General features: G+C 40.7%; 1 protein-coding gene across 2 annotated transcripts in view; it reads left to right on the top strand.

Moving 5' to 3' along the window:
- LOC109877725 (ras-associated and pleckstrin homology domains-containing protein 1-like) overlaps positions 1-20,188 on the top strand; it is a 173,586-nt gene that overhangs the window by 103,226 nt on the left and 50,172 nt on the right. The window lies entirely within an intron of this gene.

Below are 20,188 nucleotides of genomic sequence, written 5' to 3'. Positions count from 1 at the left end.
ATGCTGAGGTGTTAGTATCTACTATGGTGATGCTGAGGTGTGTTAGTATCTACTGTAGTGATGCTGAGGTGTGTTAGTATCTACTATGGTGATGCTGAGGTGTGTTAGTATCTACTATGGTGATGTGTGTTAGTATCTACTATGGTGAGGCTGAGGTGTGTGTTAGTATCTACTATGGTGATGCTGAGGTGTGTTAGTATCTACTGTGGTGATGCTGAGGTGTGTTAGTATCTACTATGGTGATGTGTGTTAGTATCTACTATGGTGATGCTGAGGTGTGTTAGTATCTACTATGCTGAGGTGTGTTAGTATTTACTATGCTGAGGTGTGTTAGTATCTACTATGGTGATGTGTGTTAGTATCTACTATGGTGATGCTGAGGTGTGTGTTAGTATCTACTATGGTGATGCTGAGGTGTGTTAGTATCTACTATGGTGATGCTGAGGTGTGTTAGTATCTACTATGCTGAGGTGTGTTAGTATCTACTGTGGTAATGCTGAGGTGTGTTAGTATCTACTGTAGTGATGCTGAGGTGTGTGTTAGTATCTACTGTAGTGATGCTGAGGTGTGTTAGTATCTACTGTGGTGATGCTGAGGTGTGTTAGTATCTACTGTAGTGATGATGAGGTGTGTTAGTATCTACTGGTGATGCTGAGGTGTGTTAGTATCTACTATGGTGATGCTGAGGTGTGTTAGTTTCTACTATGGTGATGCTGAGGTGTTAGTATCTACTATGGTGATGCTGAGGTGTGTTAGTATCTACTGTAGTGATGCTGAGGTGTGTTAGTATCTACTATGGTGATGCTGAGGTGTGTTAGTATCTACTATGGTGATGTGTGTTAGTATCTACTATGGTGAGGCTGAGGTGTGTGTTAGTATCTACTATGGTGATGCTGAGGTGTGTTAGTATCTACTGTGGTGATGCTGAGGTGTGTTAGTATCTACTGTGGTGATGCTGGGGTGTGTTAGTATCTACTATGGTGAGGTTTGATAGTATCTACTATGGTGATGCTGAGGTGTGTTAGTATCTACTATGGTGATGTGTGTTAGTATCTACTATGGTGATGCTGAGGTGTGTTAGTATCTACTATGCTGAGGTGTGTTAGTATCTACTATGGTGATGTGTGTTAGTATCTACTATGGTGATGCTGAGGTGTGTGTTAGTATCTACTATGGTGATGCTGAGGTGTGTGTTAGTATCTACTATGGTGATGCTGAGGTGTGTTAGTATCTACTATGGTGATGCTGAGGTGTGTTAGTATCTACTATGCTGAGGTGTGTTAGTATCTACTATGGTGATGCTGAGGTGGGTTAGTATCTACTATGGTGAGGTGTGTTAGTATCTACTATGGTGATGCTGAGTTGTGTTAGTATCTACTATGGTGAGGTATGTTAGTATCTACTATGGTGATGCTGAGGTATGTTAGTATCTACTATGGTGATGCTGAGGTGTGTTAGTATCTACTATGCTGAGGTGTGTTAGTATCTACTATGGTGATGTGTGTTAGTATCTACTATGGTGATGCTGAGGTGTGTTAGTATCTACTATGGTGAGGTGTGTTAGTATCTACTATGGTGATGCTGAGGTGTGTTAGTATCTACCATGGTGAGGTGTGTTAGTATCTACTATGGTGATGCTGAGGTGTGTTAGTTTCTACTATGGTGATGCTGAGGTGTGTTAGTATCTACTATGGTGATGCTGAGGTGTGTTCGTATCTACTATGGTGATGCTGAGGTGTATTAGTATCTACTATGGTGAGGTGTGTTAGTATCTACTATGGTGATGCTGAGGTGTGTTAGTATCTACCATGGTGAGGTGTGTTAGTTTCTAATATGGTGATGCTGAGGTGTGTTTTTATCTACTATGGTGATGCTGAGGTGTGTTAGTATCTACTATGGTGATGCTGAGGTGTGTTCGTATCTACTATGGTGATGTATGTTAGTATCTACTATGGTGATGTATGTTAGTATCTACTATGGTGATGTATGTTAGTATCTACTATGGTGATGCTGAGGTGTGTTAGTATCTACTATGGTGATGCTGAGGTGTGTTAGTATCTACTATGGTGATGCTGAGGTGTGTTAGTATCTACTATGGTGATGCTGAGGTGTGTTAGTATCTACTATGGTGATGCTGAGGTGTGTTAGTATCAACTATGGTGATGCTGAGGTGTGTTAGTATCTACTATGGTGATGCTGAGGTGTGTTAGTATCTACTATGCTGAGGTGTGTTAGTATCTTCTATGGTGATGCTGAGGTGTGTTAGTATCTACTATGCTGAGGTGTGTTAGTATCTACTATGGTGATGGTGAGGTGTGTTAGTATCTACTATGGTGATGGTGAGGTGTGTTAGTATCTACTATGGTGATGCTGAGGTGTGTTAGTATCTACTATGCTGAGGTGTGTTAGTATCTACTATGGTGATGCTGAGGTATGTTAGTATCTACTATGCTGAGGTGTGTTAGTATCTACTATGCTGAGGTGTGTTAGTATCTACTATGGTGATGTGTGTTAGTATCTACTATGGTGATGCTGAGGTGTGTTAGTTTCTACTATGGTGAGGTGTGTTAGTATCTACTATGGTGATGCTGAGGTGTGTTAGTTTCTACTATGGTGATGCTGAGGTGTGTTAGTATCTACTATGGTGATGCTGAGGTGTGTTAGTATCTACTATGGTGATGCTGAGGTGTGTTCGTATCTACTATGGTGATGTATGTTAGTATCTACTATGGTGATGTATGTTAGTATCTACTATGGTGATGCTGAGGTGTGTTAGTATCTACTATGGTGATGCTGAGGTGTGTTAGTATCTACTATGGTGATGCTGAGGTGTATTAGTATCTACTATGGTGAGGTGTGTTAATATCTACTATGGTAATGCTGAGGTGTGTTAGTATCTACTATGGTGATGCTGAGGTGTGTTAGTATCTACTATGGTGAGGTGTGTTAGTATCTACTATGGTGATGCTGAGGTGTGTTAGTATCTACTATGGTGATGCTGAGGTGTGTTTATATCTACTATGGTGACGCTGAGGTGTGTTAGTATCTACTATGGTGAGGTGTGTTAGTATCTACTATGGTGAGGTGTGTTAGTATCTACTATGGTGATGCTGAGGTGTGTTAGTATCTACCATGGTGAGGTGTGTTAGTATCTACTATGGTGATGCTGAGGTGTGTTAGTATCTACTATGGTGATGCTGAGGTGTGTTCGTATCTACTATGGTGATGTATGTTAGTATCTACTATGGTGATGTATGTTAGTATCTACTATGGTGATGCTGAGGTGTGTTAGTATCTACTATGGTGATGCTGAGGTGTGTTAGTATCTACTATGGTGATGCTGAGGTGTATTAGTATCTACTATGGTGAGGTGTGTTAATATCTACTATGGTAATGCTGAGGTGTGTTAGTATCTACTATGGTGATGCTGAGGTGTGTTAGTATCTACTATGGTGAGGTGTGTTAGTATCTACTATGGTGATGCTGAGGTGTGTTAGTATCTACTATGGTGATGCTGAGGTGTGTTAGTATCTACTATGCTGAGGTGTGTTAGTATCTACTATGGTGATGCTGAGGTGTGTTAGTATCTACTATGGTGATGCTGAGGTGTGTTAGTATCTACTATGCTGAGGTGTGTTAGTATCTACTATGGTGATGCTGAGGTGTGTTAGTATCTACTATGGTGATGCTGAGGTGTGTTAGTATCTACTATGCTGGGGTGTGTTAGTATCTACTATGGTGATGCTGAGTTGTGTTAGTATCTACTATGGTGAGGTATGTTAGTATCTACTATGGTGATGCTGAGGTATGTTAGTATCTACTATGGTGATGCTGAGGTGTGTTAGTATCTACTATGCTGAGGTGTGTTAGTATCTACTATGGTGATGTGTGTTAGTATCTACTATGGTGATGCTGAGGTGTGTTTATATCTACTATGGTGAAGTGTGTTAGTATCTACTATGGTGATGCTGAGGTGTGTTAGTATCTACTATGGTGAGTTGTGTTAGTATCTACTATGGTGATGCTGAGGTGTGTTAGTATCTACCATGGTGAGGTGTGTTAGTATCTACTATGGTGATGCTGAGGTGTGTTAGTTTCTACTATGTTGATGCTGAGGTGTGTTAGTATCTACTATGGTGATGCTGAGGTGTGTTAGTATCTACTATGGTGATGCTGAGGTGTGTTCGTATCTACTATGGTGATGCTGAGGTGTATTAGTATCTACTATGGTGAGGTGTGTTAGTATCTACTATGGTGATGCTGAGGTGTGTTAGTATCTACCATGGTGAGGTGTGTTAGTTTCTAATATGGTGATGCTTAGGTGTGTTAGTATCTACTATGGTGATGCTGAGGTGTGTTCGTATCTACTATGGTGATGTATGTTAGTATCTACTATGGTGATGCTGAGGTGTGTTAGTATCTACTATGGTGATGCTGAGGTGTGTTAGTATCTACTATGGTGATGCTGAGGTGTGTTAGTATCTACTATGGTGATGTATGTTAGTATCTACTATGGTGATGCTGAGGTGTGTTAGTATCTACTATGGTGATGCTGAGGTGTGTTAGTATCTACTATGGTGATGCTGAGGTGTGTTAGTATCTACTATGGTGATGCTGAGGTGTATTAGTATCTACTATGGTGATGCTGAGGTATGTGTTAGTATCTACTGTGGTGTTACGTGTTAGTATCTACTGTGGTGATGCTGAGGTGTGTGTTAGTATCTACTATGGTGATGCTGAGGTGTGTTAGTATCTACTATGGTGAGGTGTGTTAGTATCTACTATGGTGATGCTGAGGTGTGTTAGTATCTACCATGGTGAGGTGTGTTAGTTTCTAATATGGTGATGCTTAGGTGTGTTAGTATCTACTATGGTGATGCTGAGGTGTGTTCGTATCTACTATGGTGATGTATGTTAGTATCTACTATGGTGATGCTGAGGTGTGTTAGTATCTACTATGGTGATGCTGAGGTGTGTTAGTATCTACTATGGTGATGCTGAGGTGTGTTAGTATCTACTATGGTGATGTATGTTAGTATCTACTATGGTGATGCTGAGGTGTGTTAGTATCTACTATGGTGATGCTGAGGTGTATTAGTATCTACTATGGTGAGGTGTGTTAATATCTACTATGGTAATGCTGAGGTGTGTTAGTATCTACTATGGTGATGCTGAGGTGTGTTAGTATCTACTATGGTGATGCTGAGGTGTGTTAGTATCTACTATGGTGAGGTGTGTTAGTATCTACTATGGTGATGTGTGTTAGTATCTACTATGGTGATGCTGAGTTGTGTTAGTATCTACTATGGTGAGGTATGTTAGTATCTACTATGGTGATGCTGAGGTATGTTAGTATCTACTATGGTGATGCTGAGGTGTGTTAGTATCTACTATGCTGAGGTGTGTTAGTATCTACTATGGTGATGTGTGTTAGTATCTACTATGGTGATGCTGAGGTGTGTTAGTATCTTCTATGGTGATGCTGAGGTGTGTTTATATCTACTATGGTGACGTGTGTTAGTATCTACTATGGTGATGCTGAGGTGTGTTAGTATCTACTATGGTGAGTTGTGTTAGTATCTACTATGGTGATGCTGAGGTGTGTTAGTATCTACCATGGTGAGGTGTGTTAGTATCTACTATGGTGATGCTGAGGTGTGTTAGTTTCTACTATGGTGATGCTGAGGTGTGTTAGTATCTACTATGGTGATGCTGAGGTGTGTTAGTATCTACTATGGTGATGCTGAGGTGTATTAGTATCTACTATGGTGAGGTGTGTTAGTATCTACTATGGTGATGCTGAGGTGTGTTAGTATCTACCATGGTGAGGTGTGTTAGTTTCTAATATGGTGATGCTTAGGTGTGTTAGTATCTACTATGGTGATGCTGAGGTGTGTTAGTATCTACTATGGTGATGCTGAGGTGTGTTCGTATCTACTATGGTGATGTATGTTAGTATCTACTATGGTGATGCTGAGGTGTGTTAGTATCTACTATGGTGATGCTGAGGTGTGTTAGTATCTACTATGGTGATGTATGTTAGTATCTACTATGGTGATGCTGAGGTGTGTTAGTATCTACTATGGTGATGCTGAGGTGTGTTAGTATCTACTATGGTGATGCTGAGGTGTATTAGTATCTACTATGGTGAGGTGTGTTAATATCTACTATGGTAATGCTGAGGTGTGTTAGTATCTACTATGGTGATGCTGAGGTGTGTTAGTATCTACTATGGTGAGGTGTGTTAGTATCTACTATGGTGATGTGTGTTAGTATCTACTATGGTGATGCTGAGGTATGTGTTAGTATCTACTGTGGTGTTACGTGTTAGTATCTACTGTGGTGATGCTGAGGTGTGTGTTAGTATCTACTATGGTGATGCTGAGGTGTGTTAGTATCTACTATGGTGAGGTGTGTTAGTATCTAGTATGGTGATGCTGAGGTGTGTTAGTATCTACCATGGTGAGGTGTGTTAGTTTCTACTATGGTGACGCTGAGGTGTGTTAGTATCTACTATGGTGATGCTGAGGTGTGTTAGTATCTACTATGGTGAGGTGTGTTAGTATCTACTATGGTGATGCTGAGGTGTGTTAGTATCTACCATGGTGAGGTGTGTTAGTTTCTAATATGGTGATGCTTAGGTGTGTTAGTATCTACTATGGTGATGCTGAGGTGTGTTCGTATCTACTATGGTGATGTATGTTAGTATCTACTATGGTGATGCTGAGGTGTGTTAGTATCTACTATGGTGATGCTGAGGTGTGTTAGTATCTACTATGGTGATGCTGAGGTGTGTTAGTATCTACTATGGTGATGTATGTTAGTATCTACTATGGTGATGCTGAGGTGTGTTAGTATCTACTATGGTGATGCTGAGGTGTGTTAGTATCTACTATGGTGATGCTGAGGTGTATTAGTATCTACTATGGTGAGGTGTGTTAATATCTACTATGGTAATGCTGAGGTGTGTTAGTATCTACTATGGTGAGGTGTGTTAGTATCTACTATGGTGATGTGTGTTAGTATCTACTATGGTGATGCTGAGGTATGTGTTAGTATCTACTGTGGTGTTACGTGTTAGTATCTACTGTGGTGATGCTGAGGTGTGTGTTAGTATCTACTATGGTGATGCTGAGGTGTGTTAGTATCTACTATGGTGAGGTGTGTTAGTATCTACTATGGTGATGCTGAGGTGTGTTAGTATCTACCATGGTGAGGTGTGTTAGTTTCTACTATGGTGACGCTGAGGTGTGTTAGTATCTACTATGGTGATGCTGAGGTGTGTTAGTATCTACTATGGTGATGCTGAGGTGTGTTCGTATCTACTATGGTGATGTATGTTAGTATCTACTATGGTGATGCTGAGGTGTGTTAGTATCTACTATGGTGATGCTGAGGTGTGTTAGTATCTACTATGGTGATGCTGAGGTGTGTTAGTATCTACTGTGGTGATGCTGGGATGTGTTAGTATCTACTATGGTGAGGTGTGATAGTATCTACTATGGTGATGCTGAGGTGTGTTAGTATCTACTATGGTGAGGTGTGTTAGTATCTACTATGGTGAGGTGTGTTAGTATCTACTATGGTGAGGTGTGTTAGTATCTACTATGGTGATGCTGAGGTGTGTTAGTATCTACTATGGTGATGCTGAGGGGTGTTAATATCTACTATGGTGATGCTGAGGTGTGTTAGTATCTACTATGGTGATGCTGAGGTGTGTTAGTATCTACTATGGTGATGCTGAGGTGTGTTAGTATCTACTATGGTGATGCTGAGGTGTGTTAGTATCTACTATGCTGAGGTGTGTTAGTATCTTCTATGGTGATGCTGAGGTGTGTTAGTATCTACTATGCTGAGGTGTGTTAGTATCTACTATGGTGAGGTGTGTTAGTATCTACTATGGTGATGCTGAGGTGTGTTAGTATCTACCATGGTGAGGTGTGTTAGTTTCTACTATGGTGACGCTGAGGTGTGTTAGTATCTACTATGGTGATGCTGAGGTGTGTTAGTATCTACTATGGTGAGGTGTGTTAGTATCTACTATGGTGATGCTGAGGTGTGTTAGTATCTACCATGGTGAGGTGTGTTAGTTTCTAATATGGTGATGCTTAGGTGTGTTAGTATCTACTATGGTGATGCTGAGGTGTGTTCGTATCTACTATGGTGATGTATGTTAGTATCTACTATGGTGATGCTGAGGTGTGTTAGTATCTACTATGGTGATGCTGAGGTGTGTTAGTATCTACTATGGTGATGCTGAGGTGTGTTAGTATCTACTATGGTGATGCTGAGGTGTATTAGTATCTACTATGGTGAGGTGTGTTAATATCTACTATGGTAATGCTGAGGTGTGTTAGTATCTACTATGGTGATGCTGAGGTGTGTTAGTATCTACTATGGTGATGCTGAGGTGTGTTAGTATCTACTATGGTGAGGTGTGTTAGTATCTACTATGGTGATGTGTGTTAGTATCTACTATGGTGATGCTGAGTTGTGTTAGTATCTACTATGGTGAGGTATGTTAGTATCTACTATGGTGATGCTGAGGTATGTTAGTATCTACTATGGTGATGCTGAGGTGTGTTAGTATCTACTATGCTGAGGTGTGTTAGTATCTACTATGGTGATGTGTGTTAGTATCTACTATGGTGATGCTGAGGTGTGTTAGTATCTTCTATGGTGATGCTGAGGTGTGTTTATATCTACTATGGTGACGTGTGTTAGTATCTACTATGGTGATGCTGAGGTGTGTTAGTATCTACTATGGTGAGTTGTGTTAGTATCTACTATGGTGATGCTGAGGTGTGTTAGTATCTACCATGGTGAGGTGTGTTAGTATCTACTATGGTGATGCTGAGGTGTGTTAGTTTCTACTATGGTGATGCTGAGGTGTGTTAGTATCTACTATGGTGATGCTGAGGTGTGTTAGTATCTACTATGGTGATGCTGAGGTGTGTTCGTATCTACTATGGTGATGCTGAGGTGTATTAGTATCTACTATGGTGAGGTGTGTTAGTATCTACTATGGTGATGCTGAGGTGTGTTAGTATCTACCATGGTGAGGTGTGTTAGTTTCTAATATGGTGATGCTTAGGTGTGTTAGTATCTACTATGGTGATGCTGAGGTGTGTTAGTATCTACTATGGTGATGCTGAGGTGTGTTCGTATCTACTATGGTGATGTATGTTAGTATCTACTATGGTGATGCTGAGGTGTGTTAGTATCTACTATGGTGATGCTGAGGTGTGTTAGTATCTACTATGGTGATGTATGTTAGTATCTACTATGGTGATGCTGAGGTGTGTTAGTATCTACTATGGTGATGCTGAGGTGTGTTAGTATCTACTATGGTGATGCTGAGGTGTATTAGTATCTACTATGGTGAGGTGTGTTAATATCTACTATGGTAATGCTGAGGTGTGTTAGTATCTACTATGGTGATGCTGAGGTGTGTTAGTATCTACTATGGTGAGGTGTGTTAGTATCTACTATGGTGATGTGTGTTAGTATCTACTATGGTGATGCTGAGGTATGTGTTAGTATCTACTGTGGTGTTACGTGTTAGTATCTACTGTGGTGATGCTGAGGTGTGTGTTAGTATCTACTATGGTGATGCTGAGGTGTGTTAGTATCTACTATGGTGAGGTGTGTTAGTATCTACTATGGTGATGCTGAGGTGTGTTAGTATCTACCATGGTGAGGTGTGTTAGTTTCTACTATGGTGACGCTGAGGTGTGTTAGTATCTACTATGGTGATGCTGAGGTGTGTTAGTATCTACTATGGTGAGGTGTGTTAGTATCTACTATGGTGATGCTGAGGTGTGTTAGTATCTACCATAGTGAGGTGTGTTAGTTTCTAATATGGTGATGCTTAGGTGTGTTAGTATCTACTATGGTGATGCTGAGGTGTGTTCGTATCTACTATGGTGATGTATGTTAGTATCTACTATGGTGATGCTGAGGTGTGTTAGTATCTACTATGGTGATGCTGAGGTGTGTTAGTATCTACTATGGTGATGCTGAGGTGTGTTAGTATCTACTATGGTGATGTATGTTAGTATCTACTATGGTGATGCTGAGGTGTGTTAGTATCTACTATGGTGATGCTGAGGTGTGTTAGTATCTACTATGGTGATGCTGAGGTGTATTAGTATCTACTATGGTGAGGTGTGTTAATATCTACTATGGTAATGCTGAGGTGTGTTAGTATCTACTATGGTGATGCTGAGGTGTGTTAGTATCTACTATGGTGAGGTGTGTTAGTATCTACTATGGTGATGTGTGTTAGTATCTACTATGGTGATGCTGAGGTATGTGTTAGTATCTACTGTGGTGTTACGTGTTAGTATCTACTGTGGTGATGCTGAGGTGTGTGTTAGTATCTACTATGGTGATGCTGAGGTGTGTTAGTATCTACTATGGTGAGGTGTGTTAGTATCTACTATGGTGATGCTGAGGTGTGTTAGTATCTACCATGGTGAGGTGTGTTAGTTTCTACTATGGTGACGCTGAGGTGTGTTAGTATCTACTATGGTGATGCTGAGGTGTGTTAGTATCTACTATGGTGATGCTGAGGTGTGTTCGTATCTACTATGGTGATGTATGTTAGTATCTACTATGGTGATGCTGAGGTGTGTTAGTATCTACTATGGTGATGCTGAGGTGTGTTAGTATCTACTATGGTGATGCTGAGGTGTGTTAGTATCTACTGTGGTGATGCTGGGATGTGTTAGTATCTACTATGGTGAGGTGTGATAGTATCTACTATGGTGAGGTGTGATAGTATCTACTATGGTGATGCTGAGGTGTGTTAGTATCTACTATGGTGAGGTGTGTTAGTATCTACTATGGTGAGGTGTGTTAGTATCTACTATGGTGATGCTGAGGTGTGTTAGTATCTACTATGGTGATGCTGAGGGGTGTTAGTATCTACTATGGTGATGCTGAGGTGTGTTAGTATCTACTATGGTGATGCTGAGGTGTGTTAGTATCTACTATGGTGATGCTGAGGTGTGTTAGTATCTACTATGGTGATGCTGAGGTGTGTTAGTATCTACTATGCTGAGGTGTGTTAGTATCTTCTATGGTGATGCTGAGGTGTGTTAGTATCTACTATGCTGAGGTGTGTTAGTATCTACTATGGTGATGGTGAGGTGTGTTAGTATCTACTATGGTGATGCTGAGGTGTGTTAGTATCTACTATGCTGAGGTGTGTTAGTATCTACTATGGTGATGCTGAGTTGTGTTAGTATCTACTATGGTGAGGTATGTTAGTATCTACTATGGTGATGGTGAGGTGTGTTAGTATCTACTATGGTGATGCTGAGGTGTGTTAGTATCTACTATGCTGAGGTGTGTTAGTATCTACTATGGTGATGCTGAGTTGTGTTAGTATCTACTATGGTGACGTGTGTTAGTATCTACTATGGTGATGCTGAGGTGTGTTAGTATCTACTATGCTGAGGTGTGTTAGTATCTACTATGGTGATGCTGAGGTGTGTTAGTATCTACTATGGTGATGCTGAGGTGTGTTAGTATCTACTATGGTGATGCTGAGGTGTGTTAGTTTCTACTATGGTGATGCTGAGGTGTGTTAGTATCTACTATGGTGATGCTGAGGTGTGTTCGTATCTACTATGGTGATGTATGTTAGTATCTACTATGGTGATGTATGTTAGTATCTACTATGGTGATGCTGAGGTGTATTAGTATCTACTATGGTGAGGTGTGTTAATATCTACTATGGTAATGCTGAGGTGTGTTAGTATCTACTATGGTGATGCTGAGGTGTGTTAGTATCTACTATGGTGAGGTGTGTTAGTATCTACTATGGTGATGTGTGTTAGTATCTACTATGGTGATGCTGAGGTATGTGTTAGTATCTACTGTGGTGTTACGTGTTAGTATCTACTGTGGTGATGCTGAGGTGTGTGTTAGTATCTACTATGGTGATGCTGAGGTGTGTTAGTATCTACTATGGTGAGGTGTGTTAGTATCTACTATGGTGATGCTGAGGTGTGTTAGTATCTACCATGGTGAGGTGTGTTAGTTTCTACTATGGTGATGCTGAGGTGTGTTAGTATCTACTATGGTGATGCTGAGGTGTGTTAGTATCTACTATGGTGATGCTGAGGTGTGTTCGTATCTACTATGGTGATGTATGTTAGTATCTACTATGGTGATGCTGAGGTGTGTTAGTATCTACTGTGGTGATGCTGGGATGTGTTAGTATCTACTATGGTGAGGTGTGATAGTATCTACTATGGTGATGCTGAGGTGTGTTAGTATCTACTATGGTGAGGTGTGTTAGTATCTACTATGGTGAGGTGTGTTAGTATCTACTATGGTGATGCTGAGGTGTGTTAGTATCTACTATGGTGATGCTGAGGTGTGTTAGTATCTACTATGGTGATGTGTGTTAGTATCTACTATGGTGATGTGTGTTAGTATCTACTATGGTGATGTGTGTTAGTATCTACTATGGTGATGCTGAGGTGTGTTAGTATCTACTATGGTGATGCTGAGGTGTGTTAGTATCTACTATGCTGAGGTGTGTTAGTATCTACTATGGTGATGCTGAGTTGTGTTAGTATCTACTATGCTGAGGTGTGTTAGTATCTACTATGGTGATGCTGAGGTATGTTAGTATCTACTATGGTGATGCTGAGGTGTGTTAGTATCTACTATGCTGAGGTGTGTTAGTATCTACTATGCTGAGGTGTGTTAGTATCTACTATGGTGATGTGTGTTAGTATCTACTATGGTGATGCTGAGGTGTGTTAGTATCTACTATGGTGATGCTGAGGTGTGTTAGTATCTACTATGGTGATGCTGAGGTGTGTTAGTATCTACTATGGTGACGTGTGTTAGTATCTACTATGGTGATGCTGAGGTGTGTTAGTATCTACTATGGTGAGGTGTGTTAGTATCTACTATGGTGATGCTGAGGTGTGTTAGTATCTACTATGGTGATGCTGAGGTGTGTTAGTATCTACTATGGTGATGTGTGTTAGTATCTACTATGGTGATGTGTGTTAGTATCTACTATGGTGATGCTGAGGTGTGTTAGTATCTACTATGGTGATGCTGAGGTGTGTTAGTATCTACTATGGTGATGCTGAGGTGTGTTAGTATCTACTATGGTGATGCTGAGGTGTGTTAGTATCAACTATGCTGAGGTGTGTTAGTATCTACTATGGTGATGCTGAGGTGTGTTAGTATCTACTATGCTGAGGTGTGTTAGTATCTTCTATGGTGATGCTGAGGTGTGTTAGTATCTACTATGCTGAGGTGTGTTAGTATCTACTATGCTGAGGTGTGTTAGTATCTACTATGCTGAGGTGTGTTAGTATCTACTATGGTGAGGTGTGTTAGTATCTACTATGGTGATGCTGAGGTGTGTTAGTATCTACTATGGTGAGGTGTGTTAGTATCTACTATGGTGATGCTGAGGTGTGTTAGTATCTACTATGGTGATGCTGAGGTGTGTTAGTATCTACTATGGTGATGCTGAGGTGTGTTAGTATCTACTATGGTGATGCTGAGGTGTGTTAGTATCTACTATGGTGATGCTGAGGTGTGTTAGTATCTACTATGGTGAGGTATGTTAGTATCTACTATGGTGATGCTGAGGTGTGTTAGTATCTACTATGGTGATGCTGAGGTGTGTTAGTATCTACTATGGTGAGGTGTGTTAGTATCTACTATGGTGATGCTGAGGTGTGTTAGTATCTACTATGGTGATGCTGAGGTGTGTTAGTATCTACTATGCTGAGGTGTGTTAGTATCTACTATGGTGATGCTGAGTTGTGTTAGTATCTACTATGGTGAGGTATGTTAGTATCTACTATGGTGATGCTGAGGTATGTTAGTATCTACTATGGTGATGCTGAGGTGTGTTAGTATCTACTATGCTGAGGTGTGTTAGTATCTACTATGGTGATGCTGAGGTGTGTTAGTATCTACTATGGTGATGCTGAGGTGTGTTAGTATCTACTATGGTGATGCTGAGGTGTGTTAGTATCTACTATGGTGACGTGTGTTAGTATCTACTATGGTGATGCTGAGGTGTGTTAGTATCTACTATGGTGATGCTGAGGTGTGTTTATATCTACTATGGTGACGTGTGTTAGTATCTACTATGGTGATGCTGAGGTGTGTTAGTATCTACTATGCTGAGGTGTGTTAGTATCTACTATGGTGATGCTGAGGTGTGTTAGTATCTACTATGGTGATGCTGAGGTGTGTTAGTATCTACTATGGTGATGCTGAGGTGTGTTAGTATCTACTATGGTGACGTGTGTTAGTATCTACTATGGTGATGCTGAGGTGTGTTAGTATCTACTATGGTGATGCTGAGGTGTGTTAGTATCTACTATGGTGATGCTGAGGTGTGTTAGTATCTACTATGGTGACGTGTGTTAGTATCTACTATGGTGATGCTGAGGTGTGTTAGTATCTACTATGGTGATGCTGAGGTGTGTTAGTATCTACTATGGTGATGCTGAGGTGTGTTAGTATCTACTATGGTGATGTATGTTAGTATCTACTATGGTGATGCTGAGGTGTGTTAGTATCTACTATGGTGATGCTGAGGTGTGTTAGTATCTACTATGGTGATGCTGAGGTGTATTAGTATCTACTATGGTGAGGTGTGTTAATATCTACTATGGTAATGCTGAGGTGTGTTAGTATCTACTATGGTGATGCTGAGGTGTGTTAGTATCTACTATGGTGAGGTGTGTTAGTATCTACTATGGTGATGTGTGTTAGTATCTACTGTGGTGATGCTGAGGTGTGTGTTAGTATCTACTATGGTGATGCTGAGGTGTGTTAGTATCTACTATGGTGAGGTGTGTTAGTATCTACTATGGTGATGCTGAGGTGTGTTAGTATCTACCATGGTGAGGTGTGTTAGTTTCTACTATGGTGACGCTGAGGTGTGTTAGTATCTACTATGGTGATGCTGAGGTGTGTTAGTATCTACTATGGTGATGCTGAGGTGTGTTCGTATCTACTATGGTGATGTATGTTAGTATCTACTATGGTGATGCTGAGGTGTGTTAGTATCTACTATGGTGATGCTGAGGTGTGTTAGTATCTACTATGGTGATGCTGAGGTGTGTTAGTATCTACTGTGGTGATGCTGGGATGTGTTAGTATCTACTATGGTGAGGTGTGATAGTATCTACTATGGTGATGCTGAGGTGTGTTAGTATCTACTATGGTGAGGTGTGTTAGTATCTACTATGGTGAGGTGTGTTAGTATCTACTATGGTGAGGTGTGTTAGTATCTACTATGGTGATGCTGAGGTGTGTTAGTATCTACTATGGTGATGCTGAGGGGTGTTAGTATCTACTATGGTGATGCTGAGGTGTGTTAGTATCTACTATGGTGATGCTGAGGTGTGTTAGTATCTACTATGGTGATGCTGAGGTGTGTTAGTATCTACTATGGTGATGCTGAGGTGTGTTAGTATCTACTATGCTGAGGTGTGTTAGTATCTTCTATGGTGATGCTGAGGTGTGTTAGTATCTACTATGCTGAGGTGTGTTAGTATCTACTATGGTGAGGTGTGTTAGTATCTACTATGGTGATGCTGAGGTGTATTAGTATCTACTATGGTGAGGTGTGTTAATATCTACTATGGTAATGCTGAGGTGTGTTTATATCTACTATGGTGACGTGTGTTAGTATCTACTATGGTGATGCTGAGGTGTGTTAGTATCTACTATGGTGAGGTGTGTTAGTATCTACTATGGTGATATGTGTTAGTATCTACTATGGTGATGCTGAGGTGTGTTAGTATCTACTGTGGTGTTACATGTTAGTATCTACTATGGTGATGCTGAGGTGTGTTAGTATCTACCATGGTGAGGTGTGTTAGTATCTACCATGGTGAGGTGTGTTAGTATCTACTATGGTGATGCTGAGGTGTGTTAGTTTCTACTATGGGTATGCTGAGGTGTGTTAGTATCTACTATGTTGATGCTGAGGTGTGTTAGTATCTACTATGGTGATGCTGATGTGTGTTCGTATCTACTATGGTGATGTATGTTAGTATCTACTATGGTGATGCTGAGGTGTGTTAGTATCTACTATGGTGATGCTGAGGTGTGTGTTAGTATCTACTATGGTGATGCTGAGGTGTGTTAGTATCTACTGTGGTGATGCTGAGGTGTGTTAGTATCTACTGTGGTGATGCTGGGGTGTGTTAGTATCTACTATGGTGAGGTGTGATAGTATCTACTATGGTGATGCTGAGGTGTGTTAGTATCTACTATGGTGAGGTGTGTTAGTATCTACTATGGTGAGGTGTGTTAGTATCTACTATGGTGAGGTGTGTTAGTATCTACTATGGTGAGGTGTGTTAGTATCTACTATGGTGATGCTGAGGTGTGTTAGTATCTACTATGGTTATGTGTGTTAGTATCTACTATGGTGATGCTGAGGTGTGTTAGTATCTACTATGGTGATGCTGAGGTGTGTTAGTATCTACTATGGTGATGCTGAGGTGTGTTAGTATCTACTATGGTGATGGTGAGGTTTGTTAGTATCTACTATGGTGATGCTGAGGTGTGTTAGTATCTACTATGGTGATGCTGAGGTGTGTTAGTATCTACTATGCTGAGGTGTGTTAGTATCTTCTATGGTGATGCTGAGGTGTGTTAGTATCTACTATGCTGAGGTGTGTTAGTATCCACTATGCTGAGGTGTGTTAGTATCTACTATGGTGATGCTGAGGTGTGTTAGTATCTACTATGGTGATGCTGAGGTGTGTTAGTATCTACTATGGTGATGCTGAGGTGTGTTAGTATCTACTATGGTGATGCTGAGGTGTGTTATTATCTACTATCGTGAGGTGTGTTATTATCTACTATGGTGATGCTGAGGTGTGTTAGTATCTACTATGGTGATGCTGAGGTGTGTTAGTATCTACTATGCTGAGGTGTGTTAGTATCTTCTATGGTGATGCTGAGGTGTGTTAGTATCTACTATGCTGAGGTGTGTTAGTATCCACTATGCTGAGGTGTGTTAGTATCTACTATGGTGATGCTGAGGTGTGTTAGTATCTACTATGGTGATGCTGAGGTGTGTTAGTATCTACTATGGTGATGCTGAGGTGTGTTAGTATCTACTATGGTGATGCTGAGGTGTGTTAGTATCTACTATGGTGAGGTGTGTTATTATCTACTATGGTGATGCTGAGGTGTGTTAGTATCTACTGTGGTGATGCTGAGGTGTGTTAGTATCTACTATGGTAATGCTGAGGTGTGTTAGTATCTACTATGGTGAGGTGTGTTAGTGTCTACTATGGTGATGTGTGTTAGTATCTACTATGGTGATGCTGAGGTATGTGTTAGTATCTACTGTGGTGTTACGTGTTAGTATCTACTGTGGTGATGCTGAGGTGTGTGTTAGTATCTACTATGGTGATGCTGAGGTGTGTTAGTATCTACTATGGTGAGGTGTGTTAGTATCTACTATGGTGATGCTGAGGTGTGTTAGTATCTACTATGGTGATGCTGAGGTGTGTTAGTTTCTACTATGGTGATGCTGAGGTGTGTTAGTATCTACTATGGTGATGCTGAGGTGTGTTCGTATCTACTATGGTGATGCTGAGGTGTGTTAGTATCTACTATGCTGAGGTGTGTTGGTATCTACTATGGTGATGTGTGTTAGTATCTACTATGGTGATGCTGAGGTGTGTTCGTATCTACTATGGTGATGCTGAGGTGTGTTAGTATCTACTATGCTGAGGTGTGTTAGTATCTACTATGGTGATGTGTGTTAGTATCTACTATGGTGATGCTGAGGTGTGTTAGTATCTACTATGGTGATGCTGAGGTGTGTTCGTATCTACTATGGTGATGTATGTTAGTATCTACTATGGTGATGCTGAGGTGTGTTAGTATCTACTATGGTGCTGCTGAGGTGTATTAGTATCTACTATGGTGAGGTGTGTTAATATCTACTATGGTAATACTGAGGTGTGTTAGTATCTACTATGGTGATGCTGTGGTGTGTTAGTATCTACTATGGTGAGGTGTGTTAGTATCTACTATGGTGATGCTGAGGTGTGTTTATATCTACTATGGTGACGTGTGTTAGTATCTACTATGGTGATGCTGAGGTGTGTTAGTATCTACTATGGTGAGGTGTTAGTATCTACTATGGTGATGCTGAGGTGTATTAGTATCTACTATGGTGAGGTGTGTTAATATCTACTATGGTGATGCTGAGGTGTGTTAGTATCTACTATGGTGATGCTGAGGTGTGTTAGTATCTACTATGGTGAGGTGTGTTAGTATCTGCTATGGTGAGGTGTGTTAGTATCTACTATGGTGATGCTGAGGTGTGTTAGTTTCTACTATGGTGATGCTGAGGTGTGTTAGTATCTACTATGGTGATGCTGAGGTGTGTTAGTATCTACTATGGTGATGCTGAGGTGTGTTCGTATCTACTATGGTGATGTATGTTAGTATCTACTATGATGATGCTGAGGTGTGTTAGTATCTACTATGGTGATGCTGAGGTGTGTGTTAGTATCTACTATGGTGATGCTGAGGTGTGTTAGTATCTACTGTGGTGATGCTGAGGTGTGTTAGTATCTACTGTGGTGATGCTGGGGTGTGTTAGTATCTACTATGGTGAGGTGTGTTAGTATCTACTATGATGAGGTGTGTTAGTATCTACTATGGTGAGGTGTGTTAGTATCTACTATGGTGAGGTTTGATAGTATCTACTATGGTGATGCTGAGGTGTGTTAGTATCTACTATGGTGAGGTGTGTTAGTATCTACTATGGTGATGCTGAGGTGTGTTAGTATCTACTATGGTGATGCTGAGGTGTGTTAGTATCTACTATGGTGATGCTGAGGTGTGTTAGTATCTACTATGGTGATGCTGAGGTGTGTTAGTATCTACTATGGTGAGGTGTGTTATTATCTACTATGGTGATGCTGAGGTGTGTTAGTATCTACTATGGTAATGCTGAGGTGTGTTAGTATCTACTATGGTGATGCTCAGGTGTGTTAGTATCTACTATGGTGATGCTGAGGTGTGTTAGTATCTACTATGGTGATGCTGAGGTGTGTTAGTATCTACTATGGTGATGCTGAGGTGTGTTAGTATCTACTATGGTGAGGTGTGTTATTATCTACTATGGTGATGCTGAGGTGTCTTAGTATCTACTATGGTAATGCTGAGGTGTTTTCGTATCTAGTATGGTGAGGTGTGTTAGTATCTACTATGGTGATGCTGAGGTGTGTTAGTATCTTCTATGGTGATGCTGAGGTGTGTTAGTATCTACTATGGTAATGCTGAGGTGTGTTAGTATCTACTATGGTGATGCTGAGGTGTGTTAGTATCTACTATGGTGATGCTGAGGTGTGTTAGTATCTACTATGGTGATGCTGAGGTGTGTTAGTATCTACTATGGTGATGCTGAGGTGTGTTAGTATCTACTATGGTGATGCTGAGGTGTGTTAGTATCTACTATGGTAATGCTGAGGTGTGTTAGTATCTACTATGCTGAGGTGTGTTAGTATCTACTATGGTGATGCTGAGGTGTGTTAGTATCTTCTATGGTGATGCTGAGGTGTGTTAGTATCTACTATGGTAATGCTGAGGTGTGTTAGTATCTACTATGGTGATGCTGAGGTGTGTTAGTATCTACTATGGTGAGGTGTGTTAGTATCTACTATGGTGATGCTGAGGTGTGTTAGTATCTACTATGGTGATGCTGAGGTGTTTTAGTATCTACTATGGTGATGCTGAGGTGTGTTAGTATCTACTATGCTGAGGTGTGTTAGTATCTACTATGGTGATGCTGAGGTGTGTTAGTATCTACTATGGTGATGCTGAGGTGTTTTAGTATCTACTATGGTGAGGTGTGTTATTATCTACTATGGTGATGCTGAGGTGTGTTTGTATCTACTGTGGTGATGCTGAGGTGTGTTAGTATCTACTATGGTAATGCTGAGGTGTGTTCGTATCTACTATGGTGAGGTGTGTTAGTATCTACTATGGTGATGCTGAGGTGTGTTAGTATCTACTATGGTGAGGTGTGTTAGTATCTACTATGGTGATGCTGAGGTGTTAGTATCTACTATGGTAATGCTGAGGTGTGTTAGTATCTACAATGGTGATGCTGAGGTGTGTTAGTATCTACTATGGTAACGCTGAG

Source organism: Oncorhynchus kisutch, linkage group LG2 (assembly GCF_002021735.2).
Source record: "Oncorhynchus kisutch isolate 150728-3 linkage group LG2, Okis_V2, whole genome shotgun sequence".
NCBI lineage: Eukaryota > Metazoa > Chordata > Actinopteri > Salmoniformes > Salmonidae > Oncorhynchus > Oncorhynchus kisutch.
Note: the sequence above shows the minus strand (reverse complement) of the source record. Positions and strands in the feature narration are given on the sequence as shown.